General features: G+C 47.0%; 1 pseudogene; it reads right to left on the bottom strand.

Annotated features, from left to right (window-relative positions):
• Positions 1-3,605: 3,605 nt before the first annotated feature.
• LOC140689635 (alpha/beta hydrolase domain-containing protein 17A-like) lies at positions 3,606-16,453 on the bottom strand (annotated as a pseudogene).
• Between the last annotated feature and the right edge of the window lie 1,362 nt (positions 16,454-17,815).

Below are 17,815 nucleotides of genomic sequence, written 5' to 3' on the forward strand. Positions count from 1 at the left end.
CGAGCAGAGAGACGGAGGGCGGGCGGCGGGGAGCCGGGCTGGGGTGGGGACGAGCCTGGCCCCCGCCGGAGCCCCGCCCGCCGCGACCCGGAGCGACAGCGCTGACGGCCGCCGCGGCCTCTGCCTCACGGCGCGGGCGGAGGGCGCGCCGGGCCCCTTGTGATCTCAGGCCGCCGCCGCCGCCCATGACCTAATTTTTCAGCCTGCAATTGTTATCATCACAAACAGAAGGATGAAAAGATAAGAATCCAATGGAAGTTTTAAAAAGTCCTCTTTATAGTTTCAGTACATACACACAATGATTTGGAAGATGTCAATCAATATATTAGAATGCTCTCAATTAACTCTTGTAAAATATTACTAATGGAACTATTTTCACTTGTAGGTTTGAGGCTCAGTTAAGTAAAGAAACTCTTTATACATACACACCACACAAATGTATACTCACATAATTTTTTAAATATTGCTTTTGAATTACCAAAGGCAACTGCCTTAGGTGTCGTCTCATCTGGACTTCACCCTATTCTGTAGTATCACTGCTATTTCACACATCACAGAACAGTGTGATAAGGGACTTGAACAACATTATGATCATTTTCAACATCTTAAGAATTAATATATCACCAGCACTAGTATCTCTTACTACACAGAAGATGTATATTATAATTTGAACTAAAATTTATTTCTTGCTTTATCATTATCTTATTTATATTACCCAAAAGGAATGCCTTACATAAATGTTCATACCCTCAACTTCACCAACTTGTGTATGCTCAAAGCATCTAATTTTTTTAAAGTAAATGTATACTGATTCACTCTCCTTTTCACATTCTGGATGGTGAAGGTAGTATTCACTGCCTCGACTTCCACTTACCTAGGTAATTTACACAATAACGTGTAGAAGTCCTCATTAACAAGCTCAGTACCAATTACCTGAGTCCTCCAACACTGAGATGCCAAGAATTCTACATGATAAGAAATAAGTCAAGAATGTTATCATCAGGACTATGCAATTAACCTCCCTGGCTTCCTTTTAATATATGAAATATGCCAAACTCTTCCCTTCTTTGGACCTTCTTGTATTCTGTTGTCTTTGCCTGGAATAAGCTTATGCTCAACCCTTTCAGTGACTGGATCCTTGTCATCCATCAGCTTTCAGTTTAGTAAGTATCTCATCTTGGGCAGCCACCCCCAGGGCAGCCAGCTAGGTTTCGGAACTTCCTGCAACAGAGCATTTTCTCCATAGCACTGTGATAATAGCAATTTAGAATGACTGCTTATGCACTGGCATACCTACCTGTTGGCTACCTCCCTGACTAGAAGGTAAGCACTAAGTGGACAGGAACTTGGTCGGTTTTGCTCATCACTTTATAACCAGCTTCCAGTACGATGCCTCACTTACAGCAAATGTTGAGTGGATGTTGTTAAATACACCACTAAACAACAATTTTCTAACTCATCTTGCCAACCCTGTTGCCATTCTTACTGCCTAATTATTGTCTGCCTTTCTAGGAACATTCCCAGAAAAAGCTTTGTTCATACTGTTGCTCCCTAACTCCTCTCTAATTGTCCAAAACAGATCCAGCCCTCAAGGTGGTTCAGTTCCAACCCTTTCTGTGAAGCCATCCCTGAGTATTTTGACACATACTCTCCTTTCTTGGATTTCCAAAAACAACCATCATTGCTATTATTTATGACTATTGTGGGCAATTATTTTGTTAGGCGTTTTGCCATCTAGTCTCAATCCTTTGGTGCTAGAGATAGGTCTTCTCTCTTTTTATTTGTCCTAGTGCCAGGCATAGTGCCTGATGAACTGTAGGGGGTCCAAGATGTTGGGGGATTGGTTGATATAATGATAATCAAACAAACTCTCCCTTTGAAGCTCTAAAGCCTGTTGGAGGAAAGAGCCATCCCTCTCCATGTGCCTTCCCTATATCATTCAAACTGGCCACATGCCTGGCGTTTTGCTGGCCAGTGAATGTGGATGGCTGGGCACTTTTCTGGGCATTTTTCAGAGACTCTTAGGGCATTTTTCAACTCTTAGGACGATGTTGCTTAAGAGTCTAAGCTGTGTAGTGCTCAGGCGGAGAGCCAGGTCAGAGAGCTTCCAGTTCCAACCAAGCTGCCTTCCAGTCACTGGCCTCCTGGTCATTCAAAACCAGCCTGCAACTGCACACCAAATACTGTACTAGGGAGGGTGGGTGGAGGTAGGGGTTAGGGATGGGCAGAAATCTTATGGCCAGCACAGTGCCGTCTAAGGAAAAAGATAGCCTCCCCTCTGCACAGACAAGAAGAGCTTCCTCTCTCAGCTGCACTCCAGGAGAGAAGGGGATGTGAGGTTCCTGGCATCACAAGTCATTGACTTATGGTAGTAGCATTCTAAAAGGTGGGTTACACAGTCAGGCTCAGCTGTACCTCAGACTGATATGTGTTCAGAAGGGCTGACAGTACTCTCTTGTGTTTTGTTTACTCTTCCTGCCTTGAGAGATATGTACAGAGCATGATCTCTATTGTTACATTAGTGAGAATGAAAGTATGAAGACGTTAAGGGAATTATCTGAACTCATACATACAGGGAACTGGGGACAAAACACACATTTTCTGTCTCACAGCTTTATATTTTGTATCAAACACTAGCTTATGTTTGGCTAACATCCACGAGGACTAGGAAGATAATATGGAAAAGTTAAGCATTCTGGGTGGAAGGAGGGACATTGCTCCAGCTTCTGTAGTTCCCTAAGTGCATAAGCTTTAGGTTTTAGTAAATTAACACATTGAAAAATCTATATCAGAACACCATACAAATACATTAAAAAAATTATGTCTCATTACACAGTAATTAAATTGAGCAGTCACCTTGTCAAAATCACCCATGAGAGACTCCATAAGGGAAGCCAATGACAAATGCACTGTTACCTGTGGGGAGTGGTGTAAAAAGCAAAATTCACAAAAATCAGTTTCACCCAGGACAGGCTATAGATAACGTTACAGATGAATGCTAAATACTACACGATAGGAGCTGTCTGATTAAGTTTGGCTCTTCCTCCGTTTTATTAAATTACCATCTCCATGTCTCAGCCTCCTTCTTACACAATATTATCTTGTCCTTTGAGTATCTGACAAATGTCTCCTCATTTATCCACATATGTGGCACGATCCTCCTCTCATGCTCTTAGATTTTCTTCATGTTACACTCTTACCACTGTTCTGCAGTCTTCCCAGTGCTCCTTTGTGGGTGATACCTTACGCAGAGCTTTCCGTGTGTCCCTCTTACACCTTATTATCCTTTTATTTGCATTCAGGTTTACTCAACTAGGTTTTTTTCCTTTTATGTTATTTTATTTTATTATTATTCTAAAATTTTTAAATCCTTAATTTCCACTTTCACGTTCTTCTATCGTTCTGTTTCCAAAAGGAAATGAGAGCATAGCTCCGTTGCCTGTACATTGTCCACGGTCCCTGGGCTGGGGTAGGTCCCGACTCCTGCCTGCCGGTTGCTTCGATGATGTGGAGCACCCGGGGGCTCACATGCAGCCCCCCGGGAACGGCGCGGGTTTCTGGCGCCCCCTCCTTACTGCTGAGGTCTGGGTGTGGCTGGGTGGCCGCTAGGCTAGGCGCGCCGGCTGGGGCAGCTCCTGGGAGATGCAGCGGCGCAGGCGCTCCAGGTTCTGGCTGTGGAGCTGGATGTCGTTGTGCCCGGAGGCTCCCACCCACAGAGGCTCCACGGCCTTGGGGCAGCGCTCGTAGAGCGCCAGCCCGTGCGAGAAGTCGGCCACCTCGTCTTCCAACCCGTGGATGATGAGCACCGGCGACGTCAGCTTGGGCCCTTTCTCCATGCTGTGCGGTCAGGGAGTCACGTTAGGCCTCCGCGCCCCACCCCCGCTGAGGCCCCGCCCCCTGGGTCCCCGCCCCGCGCTCACTTGGGGAACGCGTCTAAGTAGTAGGTCTTCTTGGTGTCGGGGAAGGCGATGCGCATGCCCGAGGTGCAGCACCACCGTGGCACACTCATAGCGCGAAGCCAGGTCCACGGCGGGCACCGTGCGGATGCTCTGCCCCTACAGGATGTTGCTGTCCTGGCTGATGCCGTACCTGGCAGCGGTGGGGGCAGGATCAGCTGGGACACAACGCGCTCACACCCCTCCCACTGCCCGCCCTCCTGGGGCAGTCCCCTATTCTCCACGCTTAGGCTCGGCCCAGGACCCTCCCCTGACCCCCAACCCCAACACCAAGGAGGCGGTCGGACCAATACAGGAGGTAGAACCCAGATAGGTGTGAGGGGAGCTGGCCGACAGCCACCCCATTCTGCCGTTTCTTAGAGAGTATCTACTTGATCACACCTGGGCAGTGCACCTGTAAGGGCCCCACCCGCTCCTCCTGGTCATCCAGCTATCCCCACCCCTACACATGCCTGACCAGGGCCACATGCAGAACCTGCTTGGGACTTTCCTGTCTCTGCTGTTCTGAACTGGACAGCCCTTCCTGGTCGCACTGGAAGGGGGCGTGTCTTCCAGCAGCCCTCACCCCCACCCTCATCCACCCTCTTCGCAAGCTGTGGGGTGGCGATTGGAGGCAGCTGTATCCTCTGATGCCTCAGCGAGTTTGCAACCCCTCAGTGTCCCCATACCCAGTTAGGTTAGTACAACACAGGTGAGCAGGAACAACGGCTCCTGAGAGAAAATGGGTGGCCGCCACCTCCTTCTCTGGGCCCCTCCCCTACCAGTGGCCAGGTCCTGGGGCCCACACGCCACCCCAAGCTCCCCTAGCCCCACACCAGCACGGCTGATCCAGCACCATACCACCAGGTGCTCCTTCCTGACCACACGAGGACCATTCACCACCTTCCAGTGCTGGAGGTCTCTGTGGCCTTCCTCCCACACACCCATGACCCTGATCCCAAAGGAGCCTCTCCTCTCAGTGGCCAGGGAAGGGCTGTATCTCACCTGGGCAGCCAGACTGTCCATCTCCCTGTCCACCCAGGGGCCATCTGCACTGTCCCTGTCCTCTGGCCCAAACCCCCAGACAAACCTCCAGGCCTCGGGGATGCCATTTGGCCTTGTGCCCACTATCCTGGCTGTTCCTCCCAGGCCGGCTCTCTGGTTCGCTGTGAGCACCGCTGTGCCAAGCCCTGGCCCAGTCCAATCACCCAGCTCCAGGCAGGGACCCCCAGCTGCAACCTGGCCATCTCCACCTGGACAAACGTGGCAGGTGCCGGATAGTTTGGCTCTTCCAGGCCTCCCCAGCCCCGGATCATGGCCTGGGCCCAAGCCTCCCTCCCTCCTGCTTATTCTCAGCTGTTGGGGCTGAGGGATTTGGTCTCTGGAGGTCAAGGCTGGTAGAAGGACCAACAGATGGAACTCAGAACTCTCATCCCTATGTGGGGTGTGATTCTGCAGTGACCCCCCCCCCGAGCCAGCAGCGACAGGCTGAAGCGGCCGAGGTTGGACACATACCTGCACCATGCCACCCAGCACAGGTCCCCACTGCCAGGGGACCCCACTCTTAGGGCCTGCATCAGGGACTGCTAGGGCATCACTATGGCACCAGGGCCCCCGCCTCCCCAGGGCAGGTGGGCTTTGGTCCTGGCATGGGCTGGTCACTCCAGTGGGCCAGGCAGGGCAGAGCTGGGGCAGCCAGCCCTGTGGAGGCAGAGGGCGCAGTCTCCAGGAGGGTGGGGGCTGGGTGCGTCTCCCTCTAGAGCAGCCCGGGGCGCAGGGCCACACTCTGCACTCTGCACACGCTGGTTGAGACGGAGCCACTGTGCTTCGGTGAGTGAGCACAGGGGTGGAAGGGTCTGCCAGGGTCTGCATGACCAGGGCGGTGGGGTCCAGGGAAGGATGTGTAGACCAGACCACAATGGCCCTGTCTTGAGTCAGGCCCGTGGGTGTGTGCTGGACACCGTGCCCGCGGAGGACCCAGCTTCTGCTCACCGACCTCCCACCAGCCACCAGGTCTGTGCTGGGTACTAAGCTGCCCAAGGGAGCCTTCCAGGCCCAGAGGAGCCCTGCCCTCAGGATGTGACCATGATCCATAACCAGCACCTGACACAGAGGCCCTGCCCCACCTACCCCACCCCCAAGAGCTACCACAGCCTGGTTGGGGGGTGGGGCTGAGCCCTTTCACACAGGCCTCACACACCACCTTAAATGAACTGGGAGGGGCCCACACCCACCCCTCTCCATCCAGGTGGAGCCTCCACTCCTATGGGGACCAGTGCCAGGCCCTGTCACCGCCTCCGCTCAGGCAAGGGGCTCCCAGGAGGGGCCAGCCCCAGGGAGGCTTGAAGCCCGCCCACCCACCTCCCCGCACTTGGCTGTCACCACACAGAGAACACACAAGGCCAGGCCTTGCCCTGTGGCCCAGGGTGGCCACAAACAGGCTCCCTTTCCTACAGGCCCACCCCCTTGGGCTTCCTCCCTCCCCAAGGAAGCCAGCCTGAGTGCCTGAGGGGCGCACCTTGCAACCACCTGGTTTCACCTGGTCTGATCACCTGTAAGGCAATGCTTGCCTGCCCTCCCCTATCCCGCTGCAGTGCAGAGCTCACCTGGTGCGCAGGGCCTGCTGGGCAGCATAGATGTCAGCATGGAGGCTCGGCTCGGAGGGCTTGCCCGCGCTCACACTGCAGCTGGAGTGGACCTAGGAGGTCAGTGCTTTGTTTTCTGGGGGGAGGTAATTAGGCTTATTTATTTATTATTATATTTAACAGAGGTACTGGGGATTGAACCCAGGACCTCGTGCATGCTAAGCACGGGCTCTACCCCTGAGCTACAATTTACTTCCTAGTATTCCATATCCAAATCAAACAGCATATCGTAAGAGAAGTCTTACTGCTTGGTAACTTGCAGGTTAACTGTTCTCACGTTGCTGACTGCAGAATAAAATAAAATTCTGACCCTGTTGGGAGACATGTGACAAGCCTTGCGTCTCTAAGGCAACTTCTGGATTCTACATGCTAAATTCCAATACTTGTGACACAAGTTAAAATTCTCAGATGGGCAGAGAAAAAGACTACATCTCAAAGGGTGCTTTTTCACAAAAATAAGACAGAAATGAAAATTGTATTTCTCCTCATTTATTGAAATGTAAACACAAACATGGCAGACTTTTTCTGAAGAAGATTTTTAAAAATTAAAACATTTCAGCCTAAAGAAGTCCATTTCTATATGGGCACAACACCTCCAATTCACACTTTATAAATCGCCTACATGTAGAGGAGCTATTGGTCTATGAGGAATTTACTCTTTCCTGGCTCATCAAAGGTGGAAAATAGGGTTTAAGGAAGAAAAAAAGAAAAAGGCCCAACAAATTTACACACACACACCCACACTTCCACACTACTGTTTGTAACAAATCTTCCACAGCAAGCAAGTCTCTAGATAGACCTGTGTCACCGAGGCAAAAAATAAAACAAAAACTACTGTTTTTTGTCATGCTATCCCTATTCAAATAAAAAAAAAAAGTCTGTGAAAATGTCCATACCCTGTTAAGGTGCAAAGAAAGTAGCAAGCCATTTGGTTGTACGTGCATTGGGATATTTCAATATAAACAGAAGATTAAAAAACTGAGTTTTGGGGGAGGCTGTAGCTCAGTGGTAGAGCACATGCTTAGCATGCACGAGGTCTCAGGTTCAATCCACAGTGCCTCCTTTAAATAAACAAACAAACATAATTACCTCTTCCTCCCCAAAAAGAAACCAATTAACTAAATAAATAAGCTGAGTTCTTTGCGGGCAGGAAGCACTGAGTAGACACAACTCAACACCAGACAGAAGGCGGCTTTGCATGAAGTGAAGCACGTGGTTACTTCCTCCCCTGACATCTCTGTTTTCCCCACATAGTTGGAGAATCACGGACCCTAGTTAACAGGGGCGAGTGTAGACTCCAGGCACTAGTGACCCCCAGTGGGGTTGGTGTACATGGTGGCCCCGCATGAGGGTAAGTTGTCATTGACACTATGCAGTGACAGCAGAAAGCAAAATAAATTTAGTGTCTTTCGTAAAACTGTAAAATTCTCAACAGCTGTCCAGTCTCTGTGCTGCCTGCACCAGGCTGGATGGTGCCCACAGCCCCACCAGGGCCATGACATCATCTGGTCACCACGCTGCTGGTTTCAGCGTCGTGACCATGTGATGAGGAGACAGAAGTTGGAAGGAACCATAGCCAGGGCAGCAGCAGCAAAACCAGCATTCATGTCCCTGAGGGAACGAGAGAAAAGGAAATAACTAAGTCACCACTAACCGGTGTGTGCCCTCTTCTCTGCCCACTTCTTCCCAGGAGGACGGCTTTGTTGTCTGGCAGCTGTCACTCCTGGGGTTTTTTGGGCATTACTACGGGTGATGGTTCAGGGGCTGCGGGTGTGGGGCTGGGGCACCGTAAGATGGGTTCTCCCTCAAAAAAGGAAGAGATGGGAAGGAGATTAGAGTGGTGAGGGGTCTTGGGGCTGAGTTTAAAAAGCATGAGTGCGGTTGTGGGGAGAGCGAGGCTTTTTAGAGGAGTTATGTCCTGTTTTTCGGAATCTCTCTGTGGAGAGAGTTGCTCTTGACCACTGTTCCTTCATCCACGACTGCACGGTTTGCTGTTAGGATGTACCCTCGGCTACTGTAAATTTCTGTTCATTCCAGTTATGTCTGTTTTTAGACAAAGTGCAAGCACCTTGTCTTTAACTTTCAAGGAGTCTGTCATTTCACACCAGAGGACCTTCACACCAGGCAACTTTATGTGAAACACATGTGGAGCCCCCAACAGTCACCAGTTAGTGACTGGAATGCAAAATAATTGACACAAGGAGGGAAATGCGCTCTGCTCCCATATCTGAAGGAAGACAAAGCAAAGTGAAACAGCAGGAATAAAATTATGTGGTTTGAAATCAAAATGATAATTTCTTGAAGCTTAAACAAATGGTTCATTTAAAATAATTCCACTTCTTGTAAAAGTAAAAACTTCTGAAATGTGAGATTGAGAAATTTGGAAGGAGACTGTGGGCCACAGGGGAAAAGGCTGTGCAATGAAGAGCATTCATAAGGCACCAGGATTTTCATCCTCCCCCCACAGCAGTAACTCCAGAGGGACTATTTATGCAGAGGCAAATTTGGAAACTAATTACAGGTTTTGGAGATAATACGGTAGAAGCATGCTCTGTCAGAAAAGAAAGAATATATATGTAGATTAATCAGTCAAAATCCCTCATTTTACAAAAGAGGAAACGGAGCTATTCATTATTAGAAGTCTTGGAAGAGCTCTTAATTCTACCTTCTTTGTTCTTAATCTATACTAGTTGCTCCTGGTACAAAGTTTTGACACATATTCTTTCTGTTCTAGAATATCTTACCTAGGCTTACAGAGACAAGGTCCTACAGAGAATAAAAATTATTTTTCAGAAAATCTGCACCTCCTTCCCAAACTTCTCAGTGCAAACTGTTCTCAGATTGGGGGAAAATGTTAAATTTAGAAAAATGTCTAATTATTCATTTGAATAAAGCTATCAAGATGTTTTTTCACACAATTGTAATATAAAATAATTTCAAACCTTAGGTTTTTTTCTGATTCAAAAACATTATACACCTAAAAATTTTGAGAAAGAGTAAAAGCTTATGAAGAAAAGTAAGAGAAAATCATTTAGCATCCAACAATATGTTTTGGTGATGTTTCTCCAAATTATTATTACATTTACTGGAATAATTTTCAATATATAGGTTTGTAACCTATTCTATCATCTAAACATTATTTTAGGACTTTTTTCTATGCTGTTTAATATTCCATTTACTTCAATAACTGCATAAAATTTGATCATATGTCTATATCTGTGTGTGTGTGTGTGTGTGTTACCTCTGCCACCATCATTTATTCCACTGATTTGTCATGATGTATACACATGGTTGGCTTTAAACATTTTTACATGAAATCTTTTCTCTAAATTTTAAGGAATTATTTCCTTAGGAGATATGCCTAGAAATGCTCAAAATGTACTAATATTTCCAAGGGCATTTTGTTTTCTAAAAACCTTTGACCAATTTATAATCTGCCACCACTGTGTGAAGCTCCAGCCTCACTTCAGGTCTGCCAGCAATGAGTTTTTTTGTTTGTTTTTTGTTTTCTTTTTTTTTTTTATGGACTTACTATGTCTACATGTCAGCTACTCTTTTAAAAAAAAAAAAACCTGGACAGATTTATTCCACTGAAATTGGCTCCCGTTAACTAGTATATTTAGTTGGAATAGCTATTCTGAGAATAATCCTTCACAAAGAAATTATCCGTATCAGTTATTTTATGCCACAAAGTTATTCTCTATACCACTGGCAGGTCTAAAAATTCAAGTCGGTTTGTTCTTGCGAACTTGAAACACAATGGATCCCATAGTACATTGTTAATAAATGACAGCTCTGGCCCTGACCAAAACGTGTTGATTTAACTCCAAATGAACTGAAATAAGAGCCAGAATACGGGGAGAAAGAGGAAACGCTTCCTCCACCCACCACCAGCGCGTTTTCTGAACAGGCTGCTTCTCTTGGGCGTCTGCTCTCCATCCCTTCCTGCTTCCCTTCGGCACATCTCAAGGGGCCCCTCCCGCTCTGGGGAGGGCTGCCAAGTTCTGTGTAAGTCTGCAAACGGCCTTGGGCCGCGAGACTGGCTGTCGGCTTGGCCCACGGGGACCCTCCTTCATCCCGGGCATCTAGGCCCTGAGAGCAAGGCGTTCACTCCCCGTGCAGGTGTGAATGGCAGGAAGTCCTTCTCCTAGGACAAGTCCCAGGACAGGGCCTCTGGGGTTGGCAGGGAGCACACACTGAAGCCCCACCTGAGAGCCATGCTAGGAGGGGCCGTAAATTCAAGGTGGTGACCTTTCCCATCTTACACTTTGCAGATGACCAGGCTCCAAGAGAGCAGAGGGGAGCAGGTGCCAGAGGACCGCCTTGGGTCCAGGGCCAGTGGGTCCTGTCACCAAAAGCACAGCTTCCCTCCCACGTGGAGCTGTGGCGGGGCCTCCAGAACTCGGGGGAATGCAGGCACCCTCTTCCCACCTCAGGAACGCACAGAGTGGGAAATCATGCCTTCGCGAGTTCCTGGTTTGCAATTAAACCCTCAATCTGGGGATCTGCCTGGCGGCGAGCTAAGGGGATCCAAAGTCCAAATGTCCATGCCGGACCCCCGGTTTCTGGGCGGCCGCACATGGTCCCCGGGTCCCAGCCTCACATCAGGCCGCTGCCTCCCGCCTGCCCAGAAGTTGGAGGCTGGGCGCGGGGCACAGGTGGGTTCTGGGCTCCTGGCTACCACGAGGGGCGACGACCCCCTCCCCTTCCCTGGGTGCGAGTATAGCGGGGAAGGGTGGGGGTTACAGGAGCCTTAGGGACGGCCTTTAACGGTTGGGCCCTCAGGGACAGCCCTCTCCCCCTCCGTCCCGGACCGCGCCCGCCCACCCCGCGCCTCCCCGCGCCCCCCAGTGCACAGTGCGGGGCCCCGGCCCCATCCGCGCCCGTGGAGCCCCAGGCCGGCGGTGCAGCCAGTTACCAGGGCGCGGAGAACATGACGCAGTGCGCGGCGCTCTGGATGCCGCGCGTGCCCGTGCCCGTGTACAGGTGCTTGGCGTGCGGGTCCTGCCCGTCCCCGCCATCGGCTGGGGGGTACCTGTCCGACGCTGCACCTCCCCCCCACCCCCGGCTCCTGTGCCCGCGCGCCCCAGCGCCCGCTCCGGCTCAGCAGCCCCAGTAGCAGATGCGGGGCGGCCGGACCGGGCCCGGGGCCGCGGCGAGAGGAGGCGCCCTGAGCTCGCGGGTATCACGGCGGGCTGGGCGCGCTCTCTCCGCGGCAGCCAGCGATGTGTTTCATAGATCGCATTATTTGACAATACCAGGCTAGAAAAGTCATAGCTTAATTAGAAAAGTCAGGTAAAGTGGAAAACAAAATACATACACATACCTATTCTATAAATTTTATATAACCCTGAAATATGTTAACTTGCATCTTCTCTGATTTAGAGACGAAAGGCTTTGACTTAGCTCTTTGCTTCGTCTTTATTGCATAAACTACACCCACCCTACATCACTCTGATTTTCAGTTTTTGGGTTTTTTGTTTGTTTTTTTAGAGTGAAGCAAGAAATCAAGGACACTTAGAAAGCGATAGGGATGCAGAAATCCTGTGACCTTTAAAGAAATTTGTGACCATGTTTTTATTGTTGTTGCCTCCAAAATGATTTTGACATACATTGCTTTACTCTTCAAAGCAGAAGTGTAATGGATTCGTTCGTTGTAAAGGGGAGGGTAAGGACAGCTCTCTGGTCTTCATAACCTTTTTATTTGTTGCTGAACATTCGTTATATCCCACTATTTTTGGAGTAGAAACTCATGATGAAGTACAGTCTAAGGAAGAGGTCAGAAGTGATACCTACTAGACCACGTGTCTTTCTACTGTTGTGCACAGAGCAGAGTCTTGACTTGGGGCAAATGGCTGTTATTAGCTTTGAGTCTTTTCACACTGCAAGAAGCTTTTCCTTAGTTCTTATCACCTATAAATACATAAAAAGCTAACTGAGAATAGATATGAGTACTATTATTTACTGCCAAAAGGCTGTCTGACATGAAATGCTGTGGAACAACAATATACACTGAAAGATCCGCTCTCCACCTGTATTGCATTGTGAAAGTCTGATAGTTCAGCAATTTGTTGCATTTGTAAGTAACCAACTTATGTATTCTTCTCTGACATTTAAAAATATCTGTGGAGATTATACTAGCTTTAGGTGTACAACATAGTGATTCAATTCTTTTATAGGTTACAGTCCACTTAAAGTTAGTATAAAACATTGGCTACATTACCTGTGTCGTACAGTGTACCCTGCTATCTTATTTATTTCATCCCTAGTAGCTGTGTCTCTTATCTCCTGCCCTATCATGCCCTCCCCTCCCCTCCCCCATTGGTAACCATGATTTTGTTCTCTATATCTGTGAGTCTGTTTCTGTTTTGTTATATTCGCCAGTTTGCTTGCTTTATTTTTTAGATTCCATGTATGTGTGATTCTACATACAATACTTGACTTTCTCTGTCTGACTTAGTTCAGTAGGCATAATACCCTCCAGATCCATCTATACTGCCTGTTGCAAATGGCAAAGTTTCAATCTTTTCATAAATGAAAAATAGTCCAGTGTGTGTGTGTGTGTGTATACTTATACCACATCTTCTTTATCCATTCATTTGTTGACAGACACTTAGGTTGCTTCCATATCTTGATAACTGTAAATAAGGCTGCTATGAATACTGAGATGTGTGCATATCTTTTCCTTTTTCTCTAAATCCTGAGCAGCATTTGTGATTTGTGGTCTTACTGACTCTAGCCATTCTGACAGGTGCGAGGTGATATCCCACTGTGGTTTTGATTTGCATTTCCCTGATGACGAGTGCTGTTGAGCACCTTTTCAGTGCCTGTTGGCATCTGCTTGTCCCCTTTGGAAAAATGTCCATCAGATCTTCTGCCCATTTTATTGATTGGGTTGTTTGGGTTTAGTTGACTTTTGAGTTGTATGAGCTGTTTATATATTTCAGATATTGACCCTTTATCTATCATATAATTTGGAAATACTTTCTCCCACTCAGTAGGTTGTCTTTTCATTTTGTTAATGTTTGCCTTTGCTATGCAAAATCTTTTAAGTTTATTTAGATCCCATCGTTTATTTTAGCTTTCATTTCCTTTGCTGAGGAGACAGATACCAAAAACATATTGCTGTGATATATGCCAAAGATTATCTGCCTAATTTTTGTAGGAATTTTATGGCTTCTAGTCTTATGTTTAGGTCTTTAAGCCATTTTGAGTTTATTACTGTATATGCTGTGAAATGTTCTAGTTTCATTTACCTTTGGCTGTCCAGGTTTCCCAGCACCACTTAACGAAGAGACTGTCTTTTCCCCAATGAATACCCATGCTTCATTTGTCATGGATTAATTGACCAAGTGTGTGAGTTTGTTTCTGGGCTCTCCGTTCTGTTGCACTGATCTACCTCTCTGTTTTTGTGCCAGCACCAAACTTTTTTTGATGACTGTATCTTTGTAGTATAGTTTGAAGACAGGGAGTGTGATGCTTCCAGCTTTGTTCTTTTTCTCAAGATTGCCTTGGCTCTTGAGTTTGTGGGTGTGTGTGTGTGTGTGTGTGTGTGTGTGTGTGTGTTTTGTTTCAATTTTAGGGTTATTTGTTCTATTCGTGTAAAAACTGTCATGAATATTTTGATAGGGATTGCATTAATTCTGTAGATTGCTTTGGGTAGTATAAACATTTTAACAGTATTAACCATTTCAATCCATGAACACTGGCTATCTTTTCATTTATTTATATCATCTTCAGTTTCCTTCATCAGTGTTTCATAGCTTTCAGAGTATAGGTCTTTTTCCTCCTTGATTAAGTTTATTCCTAGGTGTTTTTTTGTTGTTGTTCTTCTTCTTCTGATTTTAAATGGGGTTGATTTCTTGATTTCTCTTTCTGATAGTTTATTATTTGTGTATAGAAAAGCAACAGATTTCTGTATATTAATCTTGTATCCTACAACTTTACTGAATTCATTTATTCATTTTAATAACTTTTTGGGTGGAGATTTTAGGGTTTTATACATATAGTATCATGTCATCTGTGAATAATGACAATTTTACTTCCTGCATTCCAATTTGGATACATTTTGTATCTTTTTCTTTTCTGCTCTGGCTAGCACTGTGGTCCAGTACTATGTTAAATATAAGTGGCAAAATTGGGCATCCTTGCTCCTTGTAAGAAGTGAAAAGCTTTTGGCTTTCGACTGTTGGGTATGATGTTGGCTGTGGGTTTGTCAGCACTTTACATGTAACATGCCACTCCCCTCAGGCCTGAAAAGCTTCTGCAGAAAAATCTGCTGATGGCCTTGGGAGTTCCCTCTATGTGACTCTTTGTTTTTCTCCTCCTGCCTTTAAAATTCTCTACTTAAGTTAAATATTTACCAATTTAAATGTGACATGTCTTGGCGTGAGTCTTTTTTGGTTCATCTTGTTTTGGACTCTCTGAGATTCCTGAACCTGGAAATTTGTTTCTTTCTTCAGCTTTGGGAATTTTCAGCCATAATTTCATCAAATTCATTTTCTACACTTTTTGCCCTCTCTTCTCCTCCTGGGACCCCTGTACCACACTTGTTAGTTCACATGATGTTGTCTCAGTGGTCCCGTAAACGGTCTTCAATTTTTTTTAATTTGTTTTTCTTCTTGCTATTCTGACTGAATGATTTCCATTATTCTATATTTCAGATCAAAATATTTTTCTATTTTTCTGTATGACTTTGATGTTAATTCCTTCCAGTGTTTGTTGTTTGTTTGTTTGTTTTCAATTACTTTATTCTTCGGCTCTGACTGATTCTTCTTTATATTTTCTTTTTTATATTTTCCTGGTTAAAATTTTCACTGTTTTCATCCATTCTTTTCCCAAGTTCACTTAGCATTCTTATTACGAATGCTTTGAACTCTTTACCTGGTAGATTACTTATCTGTTTCATTTGTCGTTTCTTTCAGGGATTTATTCTTGTTCTTTTGTTTGAAAGAAATTTCTCTGTCTTCTCATTTTGTTGAGCTTACTCTGTCTTTATGAAATTAGAAGGAGCAGTGACCTCTCCTGGTACTGAAGTAGTGTCCTTGTGTGCTAGCTTCTCTCTGCAGCCTTTGGACCCGGTGGCTTTGGCGGGGAGCAGGATCTGGAGTGCGTATGGGTCACATATTCCCCTCAGGGGTGATAGCAGCTATCACCTTGGTGGGAGGTGGGGCTGGAGATGGAGGGGCTAGAGCCAGAGGCAGGTGTGAGCCAGGGCTTCTCTGCTACTCAGTGGGAGTCACAGCTTCCTGGTCCCAAGTTGCTGGAGCAGAAGTCATAAGGGTAGGGTCCAAACTGGTCCTAATCCATCTACATGCACTCTCCCCACTCCCAGCAATGGCACCTTTGCCCCCGTGGGGTGCAGGATTGGAACAAGAGGGGCTGGAGCAGACACTGGGTCCCAGCACATCAGGCAGAGCTCCAGGCTGGTCCTGATCTGCCACTCTCTAAGCTCCAGCAACAGCTGTCCTTGCCCAGTTTAGATGCAGTGCAGGGTCTCAGTCAGCCCCATCCCCTCCAAATGCTCACTCCCCTCAGTGACAGCAGCCATCACCCTAGTGGGAAGCTGCCCTGGAGCAAGAGGGGCTGGAGTGCATGCCCAGTGTGGCCAGGAGAGGTGCTGGGGCCATCCCAGGACACCAGCCAGAGCCCCGGGCAGTTTCAGTCCACTTCCTCTGCAGATTGCTCTGGAGAGTAAGCAATTGTGTGTACCCATTCTCTAAGGGCAGAGTCTAGGCTTCTTACAGCCCTCCTGTAAGTCCCAGCAGTTTTCAAACCAGCTAAGGGGACTTGCCTTCTGGTGTCGGACCCCACGGCTTGGGTGCCCAATATGTGCTTGGACCCCTCATTCTCCAGGGAGGAGTCCACAGCCATGACATCCCTCCTCTTCTGTGTCACTTGCTAGGAGTTGGGTCCCAAACTGATTGCTTCCCCTCCCTCCCCACCTGCCTCTGTTTGGATCCTTTTCTACAGCCTTGGTTCTAGAAGAGTCTTTCTGCCTGTCTCCAGTTTGTTTTCAGTGAGAGCTGCTCCACACGCAGACGTATATTTTAGTTGTGTCTGGGGGGTGGGGGGCGGTGAGCTCCTTGACCTCCCACTTCACCATCTTGATCTCCTCCAGTCTGTCTTCTTTCTCTTCATGCTACTTTGTTTACAGTAATGGAACTTATGAAATTCCTCTCAGAGTGTCTGTTTCTCCTAAATAACACCAGTGTCTCTTCCTGAGTCCCCAGATTCTCACCTCAATCCTTAAAGAAAACCTCTCTCTGCAGTTTGTATTTAAGTCCCTGGAACTTGCCTAGTAGCTTTGACTGCAGTCCCCTTAGTACCACCCACATTACAAAATTATATTTTCTAATAATTCTTTTTGCAAAATCAAAATGGGGTCTGCTCTTTGTGTGTTTTTAATTCAGTCATTCAATCCACTGTCTTATATAAATGAGCTAATAGAAGTATATTGATGTTTGGCCACATGAGCATTTCCCTCTTTAGGATTTCACCAAATGTCACAACTTGCTGGTCTCTGTGCCACGATGTCCATTTATCTCACACTCACTAGGGCACTGAGCTTCATCACCTCCACACATGCTGTGTGTCTTACGTCAGTTTGGGGCCCTCTCTGTTTGTTGTCTCTTTCAAAAGGATGTTAGTATAAGAATGAGGGATGCCATTGGACTTCTTCTAAGCCAACCAACTGCTTTTTAGCTTATGGGAATTCATGGCTCTTTCCTTGGGACCTGCTAAACCCGTGTGTATTCATGTGACCCACAGAACCTCAAATCCATGAGGAAAAGACATGCTGGCTAGGCCTTCTGCAGATTGATCTGCAAGCTGCCTATGTGGGGCATCCTTCCAAATAACTACCAGACTTAATGACAGATTCTCGACTCTCACCTGAACTACCCTGCGTACTTTTATGCTTGGTTCCCAGCGGCACATGCTGCCCACGATGACGCAGTAATTTTGATATATCCCTTGCAAAGCTATTTTTCTTTTAGTCTTAGATCATTAATTTCCAGTGCTTCACAATAAGAAAACCTGCTCATGTGCATTTCTGGACATCAGAAATCATAACAATAATAGCGCAGTTCCTGAATACAGTTGTTGTCTTCAGTAAGTGTTGGTTGAATCAGTGGACAGATCACATACCTGCTTTCCATGTTCAGTGATTATCACCACTAACACCAGCCTTATTGCCTGTGGTATAGACATGGATTCTTCCTTACTAATTTTTTG

This window comes from Vicugna pacos, chromosome 27 (assembly GCF_048564905.1).
Source record: "Vicugna pacos chromosome 27, VicPac4, whole genome shotgun sequence".
NCBI lineage: Eukaryota > Metazoa > Chordata > Mammalia > Artiodactyla > Camelidae > Vicugna > Vicugna pacos.